A 7,788-nucleotide genomic window follows, 5' to 3' on the forward strand; every position below is an offset into this window, starting at 1 on the left:
ATTTACTAAAGCTTGCTTTGACTTATAATAGTTTTTTGATAATGCTTTGGTTTCTGTAAGTCAAGGTTACTGCTTAAAGAAGTTTTTCCTTCTCTTTCAATATAAAAAGACATTGTGACTTTGACTTCTGTAAAAACCCATTGTTCTGATTTTACTATGGGTAATGCCATGATCACACTAGACTTTTGCAAAATGCTAAGTTTCTTCTTATTTTACACATCATAAATTCTAATGTGCTTGGTTATTCATTTTGTTATTTTAAAGCTGTGTTGTACAAAGTGGGATTGTGCAATACTTTTATTTTCTGCTTTCCCTTTACCTAAAAAAGGTCTAGCTGTGACGTATTGATCATCACGTGACACAAATTCACAGGTTAGAGTTCACCAAACTTGACTTTTTGAAATGCATCAAAAGGAACTTGTTTGCATGACTGTGCATTATGGACTTCCCATCTGCTGCATATGGCATCCATGCGTATAAATGGATGGATGTCAATAGAACAAAGTCTAGTGTGACCGTGGCATAAGGGGTGTTCCTAGAGGTGTACAATCCCAATCAGATCCTCTTTACCATTGTAAAATCATTATAATGCACCACCTTGTATAGCCTATTACAAAACGGTAGCAACAGAAACGTGATATAAATAGTTAATTTATTGTCCAGAATAAAGGAAACATCATTACATCAAGTTATATGTTGATATGAGCAAACTTCAGTTGATACTCTTTGTCTTGAAGGACAAGACATATTTCAAAGCCATTGCAGGTATAGTAAAAAGACTATGAAAAGCAATTGCTAACAAATTGAGAATGTGTTTTATATATATATATATATATATATATGGACACACTCTGCACCGTTTTATTACAACCTTTTAAGATATTACTAACCCCTTCTATTGTAGTCGTTTTATTATCGCCATATATTCTGATATTGCACTATTAGTGTTTCATTGCATGACCCCTTTAGACAAAAAATGATTGATCCTTTGTTCTGACATTAAAAGCTTTTCAATGAACTCAACATAAATAAATGATCTTGCAGATTTAGGTGTAAGTGAGGACTGCAGTTGAAACCAGACCCTACAAATCTCGGCATGAATTTCAAAACGTGAATGGGCTTTAAGTTGAGCTCCATTACCTCATCATGTAGGGGATTGAGATTTGGTTCATTGGGAGAGACAAAGAGAAACTGGTCATTACTGGAGCTCGTACTGTTTTCCTGCACTTGGCTCTTGCTCTCTATTTGGTCAGGTCGTGTTGAACTCCTCCCCCACACGGCTACTGCATCATTATGATTAGTCCCATAGATGATAGACATTGATAGCAAAACACCATCCCTGCACTAAATTCCCAAACAATCATTTGAGTGATATCTTCCCCAGCTCATTCATTTACAGACTTTGACTAGCAATTACTGTGTGACCTTCATGTAAATGGGCAATTTTGAGATGCACCATGGGTTTTCCTGGTAGCTGTTGAGCTGCTTTGGGAAACAAATAAAAGAGAAAATCAGTTCACGATTTTGATCGATTCTACCTCCTTTTTTGACATCTTAATCGTCTCTTGAGACCATGCATTATGTTATAAAGAAACATTATCAAATGAATTCTAGCTATGTACAGTAAACACAGCTGTCACGATATGATACTTTCTCTACAAGATTTTCGTAGTCAAAATAATTTACAATAATGATATTATTATGATGTCTTTTGATTATTTTAAAAGGAAATAAATGTTATCAGTTAAATTCATCAATCATTTTGTTTTTCGTGAGACAGTTCACTCAAAAATAACAATTATGTCATTTACTCAGCCTCAAGTTGTTCCAAATCTTTATAAATGGCTTTGTTGTGATGAACACAGAGAAAGATATTTGGAAGAATGCTTGTAACCAAACAGTTCTTTGCCTCCATTGACTACCATAGTAGGAATAATTACAAATGTAGTCAGAAGTGCCCAACAACAATTTCTTTCCTGTATTCTTCAAAATATCTTGTGTTTAACAGAGTTTGTTATCTCTATGCATTAACAACTTGAGGGTGAGTTAATAATGACAGAAACCAACAAACACCTGAACTTAGTAAATATTAGTGGTGGGCCGTTAACGGCGTTACAGTGAGACTCTTATCGCGCGATAAAAAAAATGTCGCCGTTAATCTATTCTCAAAGTTGGGTTGTGAGCTGGGTCTATACTACGCAAGCTATGATGACTTTCACCTTGATATTTTAGCGCGGATGTATACCAGCTTAACTGCACTGTACGGGGCGAGAACGAGATTTTTCAACTCGCGTGATTCGCGTGATTCGCGGAAGCAGAAGCCGCCTCATCATCTCATAACCAGTGTTTCATTCGCGTCCTTAGCGCAGCCTCATCATCTCATGACCAGGGCTTCATTCGCGCGATTCGCGCAACAAGTAGGTCTATTGGCTCTTTGCATTAACATGTAAATCACTCGCGCTTGACACGCCATTCGCGTTTGGTCTGAACACAACATAACGTTACTGTGAAATTACCGCATCAAACGTGACGTGCTAACATGGATGCAGCTATGAAGCCGCCGGGTTTGCTTCAGGGAATATTAAATTTTAAGAAGCTTCCCAATAGAAACATCGACAAGACTGCGGTTGTTTGCACATTGTGCAATGCGGAATTGGTTTAAAAAAAAACACTTTCTCTCAACAGGTAGTGGTCTAGCTTTAGTTGAAACCAGTAACTTTGTATTGAGATCTAATGTATTATGGCTCCTCTATGACATATCGCTTGTTGCTCCCTAACTCTTTGTAAGTCGCTTTGGATAAAAGCGTCTGCTAAATGTAAATATACTGTAGGAGCTCTTCCAGTCTCAAGTACCACCTACACGCAAATCATCCCTTAGCTAATGCGGAAGTAAACACAAGTTCATTTTATTGAACATAATTTAGTTTTCATCACCAATTATCATAGTAGAACAGCTTTCTCAAGCAGTTTGTGATGCATTTTGGAAACAGGAGATGAGCCCCTGGTCTAATGCGCCACCTGGCTTGAGAAACCCGTTCTCAAAGACTTACTTTTAGTCATTATTTGGGTTGCACACATATTCTGAATGCCTTCGGCAGAATTCAAATGAGCCATTTTAATCTAGATTAATCTTGGAATTAATCTAGATTAATCTAGATTAAAAAAAATTATCTATGCCCACCACTAGTAAATATACAGTTGTGTTCAAAATTATTCAACCCTCACTGAAATTGATTGTTTTGGTCGGTTTGACATTGATTATGATCATTCAGTCATCCTGCTTACAATTAAATCAAAGAGGCACGTGTAGGTCAGACAAATATAACATAACATTTATAATGAAATAACCACAAATGTCTTTTCTGAGCTCACATCATTATCAGTTTTTTTCAACCCCCAAGTGACATTCAATCTTAGTACTTAGTACAACATCCTTTTACAGTTATAACAGCTTTTAAACGTGAAGCATAGCTTGACACAAGTGTCTTGCAGCGATCTACGGGTATCTTCGCCCATTCATCATGGGCAAAAGCCTCCAGTTCAGTCACATTCTTAGGCTTGCGCACTGCAACTGCTTTCTTTAAGTCCCACCAGAGGTTCTCAATCGGATTCAAGTCTGGTGACTGCGATGGTCACTTCAAAATGTTCCAGCCTTTAATCTGCAACCATGCTCTAGTGGACTTGGAGGTATGCTTGGGATAATTGTCCTGTTGAAAGGTCCAACGTCTTCCAAGCCTCAGGTTTGTGAGGGACTGCATCACATTGTCATCCAAGATCTCCTGGTACTGAAGAGAATTCATGGTACCTTGCACACGCTGAAGCTTCCCAGTACCTGCAGAAGCAAAACAGCCCCAAAGCATGATTGACCCCCCGCCAGGCTTCACAGTAGGCAAGGTGTTCTTTTCTTCATAGGCCTTGTTGTTCTTCCTCCTCCAAACATAGCGTTGATCAATGGGCATCTTCTTTCTGCCACGACCAGGTAGCGTCTCAACAGTTCCCTTTGCCTTGAATTTGCGAATGATGCTTCCTATGGTGTCTCTTGGAATGTTTAACATCTTTGCAATCTTCTTATAGCCATTGCCCTTCCTGTGAAGAGTAATCACCTGTTCTCTTGTCTTCCTGGACCATTCTCTTGACCTCACCATGTTTGTAACCACACCAGTAAATGTCTAGAAGGAGCTGAGTATCACAGTCATTTTAAAGCTGCCTAATTGGTGCTTATTAGGCTTTATTGCTGCTCCCTGATATCCACAGGTGTTTTCAATACCTGATTGAAAACACTTCATTGAACCTCTGTTCTTCAGAGTGGTAGTCTTTAAGGGGTTGAATAATTATGTCAATGAAGAATTCACAAAAGAAACATTTACTACTGTATTACAAAACTAATTGATGTCATTTTAGTTGCATATGGTTCTTTAAGAAGTCCTTGTAGGATTTCATTCTGAATACAATTACAAATGTACACTAAATTCCCTAAAACCATTTAAAGCATTGGGGGTTGAATAATTTTGAACACAACTGTATGCTCTCTCTCTCTCCAGATTACAAGTGAAAGTAACGTCTGCGCATGGTCCTTCTCCTGCTCTCCTGTGGCTGTGCTGCGTGCTTTTCCGGGAGAATTGTCCAATAAGGGACTGAGAAAAGTTTTATATGTAATAAAACCTTTCCGAAACCTGTACGATACTACATAATACGCCCAACTAGTTTTTTGACAAGTTGACCATGTTAAGCATGAGAAGACAGCACGTTTAACATTGTAAAGAAGTCAGAATGCATGACACATCGTTGCAGGGCCACTTTACCAGGTTCTGAATAACTACAATATTATGATATGTGTAGAACTAACATGATATAGATAAAAATCATGTTTTTTAATGTTACGGTCATTGACAATCACTCTTTGTTGTGGCACGCCAAATGGTTTCCAATTCAGATCAAAATGCTGTTTTTTTAATAATGCTTTTGCCCATATTTTAGTTTTGGACTTATCCTCATGCAGAGGCAATGAGATATTCTTAAAAATATATGTATGGTGAACTCAGGTAGATAAGGACTGTTTGACATTTATCTTCGTGTCAAAAAGTGTCCCAATCAGCCAGTATTCACACGTCGTCTTGTTTCTTCGTTTCTAAACACTTGCCGTTATTTCCCTCACAGTGTGTTTGTACTGCACTTTTCTTCGTAAAGCTGCTTTGAATCCAAGCGTAATAGTATACAGAGACATTGAACCGAGTTCAGTTTTTAAGACAAAAACACAGTTTTCCTTTAGGACAAAAAACAGCTATCACCTTTTTTCTTCCCACCGGAGTTTTCTTTATAAATCTTGTTCAATCTATAAATATCTGCTCACGAGGAAAAGCCGTGAGGCTGAATATTCAGCGATGGGCTAAAACCTGCTGACCTTACAATACACCAGTGAGCACAAACAGTGCCCTGAGGGGTGGGTATAACACACACCTGACCATCATTCCATTTCATCTTCCCGTCTCCACACTACTACATTAAACAAGCAAAACTCTCATCAAACCAAACTTTTTGTAATTCAGCATGAATTGTGTTTTTGTGTTGCGTGTGTGAGTCCTATACGGATATCCTTTATTTTCCTCCCCTCTCTGCATCCGTCTCTCTTTGCTGAGGTAGCTGTACCTACTGTGACTTTGACAGAGTGTTCCCCTTGTGTGTTGCCCCTATGTGTATGTGCGTGTGCTATATCCGTACTGCAGTGTGTGTGTGTGGGGAGAGGACATGGCCTGAGCTGTATATATTCATCTACATAGGAGACTTATTATTATTATGTGCTTGTTTGCGTCTCGAAATGATGCCTTGGCCTTTATGTTTGTTTTGAAAAGAGATCGTTTACACAAAATGAATGAGAACGGGTTTATTCTGATGGAGTCGTGTCTATCATTCATTTAAAATAGGACTATGTGTGTACAGCGTCCTGTTAAAAGGTTTGCTTATCCGGTCCAGTCGGGTCTATTTCACTCGCAAGCACGCTCTCTGTCTGCCGGTCCCTCACGTTTCACTGTTACACCATCTCTCTCGCTCGCCGGCTCCCCCTCTGCCCACCATTTATTGTCGAGGTTGTGTGACTGGAATACTGAGTAGCTAATCATTATTCCAGCAGTGAGGCACGGTGCACAGGATGAATGTCAATGTTCTCTCTCCCACTCTTTCTCTCTTTTCCCATTCCCTCTTTTACCCTATCCCTACCCTCCTCCCTCATCCCTCTTCCCGTTCACTCCATCATTCCTCTTCCTTTCGCTTTTCTGCCTGCCTTTCCGCCTCTGTCCCACCTTCCCCTCCCATCCAGTTCCTCTCTCTCTCGCTCTCTCAGCCTTGTACCCTTGGGTTTCTGGTTGTCTTTGTAAAGAATAACAAGGAAGTCCTATGGAAATGAGGTTTAGCTGTATGCATTTGTCACCGGTTACAGGTATACAACGTAAGGTTTGAAATATCCATCATGTCAGGGCAAGATGCGTGTTGAAGATTTTGCGTTCGGTTGAATCAAAGGAGATGTGCATCGTTGCGGCTGCAAAGCGGAGGAGAGGTGGAGAGACAGCTGTTGAATGCATATTTAGCCATTTCAGGGAAAGGCAGAGCGATGGCTCTCCTGTGTGTAGACAAACAGGGCTGCAGTGACGGGGACTCCTGCTTAACAACAGGTGCACATGACAACCCTTAAAGTGATAGTTCACACCAAATAAAAACAATCTGTCGTCTTTTATTTACCCTCATGTCATTCAAAACCTGTCTGTGAGTATTTCTTCTCTGGAACACAAAGAAGATATTTTGAGAAATGTATTGGTGGTCCATACAATGGTTGCCAATGGGGGTTTGGTTACCAACATTCTTCGAAATATCTTCCTTCGTGTTCCGCTGAAGAAAGAAAGCCATACAGTTTTGAAATGACATGAGTGGCCAAATGTTATAATGTTTAACCTATATATGCATTCTATATGTCTTTAGAGTACCTCCAAAATGAGAGATTGTTAACAATTTAAAGGGATAGTTTACCCAAAAGTGCTGTCATACATTTATCTTTTGTCATTTCAAACCTATATGACTTTCTTCTGCAGAACACAAAAGAAGATATTTTGAAGTTGCTAACTGGCACACATTAATTGCATTGGTTTTGTGTCCATACAATAGAAGTAAATGGGTGCCGGTGCTGTTCGGTTGAACCATCCTTTTAACTTATTTTTTTTTCAAATAAAATAGTTCTAGCATTTTACGTTTATATTGTTAAGTTTACAGAAATCACATTGCTCTCAAAAACAAGTTTACTGAAATCACATTACCCTTAAAAACAAGTTTACTGATATCACAAAGCCATTTTAAATACAGTTATTTACTTTAGCTCTGTGAGCTGGTTTATAAAGAATACATTGAATGTAGCACAAAACCTGTTGTGCTTTTCTTCACCATCATGATGTGTGTGTCAGCCTGGACAACCTGTAGGACCCTTTTCTGTATATTACAAAATCTACGTTGTGCTACTAGGATGTGTCAGCACTGTGATGAGCGAGTGTCTTCAAAGCATGTCAAAAAATCAGTTTGTGTTTTTTTAATCTGAGAAGATAGTAATCTCAGCGGTGAGGGCTAATATTTGTCTTTGATAAATGAGGAGAGAGAGGAGAAAAGGGGGTGTTGGAAGGAGCAGAGAGAGAGAGAGAGAGAGAAAGACAAGGAGCTGATTGGATTGGAGGGAGAGCAGAGGAGGTATGAGGATACAATGAGCTGAGCAAGCGAGAGAGAGAGAGCACATGAGGAGGGGAGGGGGTCTGG

Source organism: Triplophysa dalaica, chromosome 12 (genome assembly GCF_015846415.1).
Source record: "Triplophysa dalaica isolate WHDGS20190420 chromosome 12, ASM1584641v1, whole genome shotgun sequence".
In the NCBI taxonomy this organism is placed as follows: domain Eukaryota; kingdom Metazoa; phylum Chordata; class Actinopteri; order Cypriniformes; family Nemacheilidae; genus Triplophysa; species Triplophysa dalaica.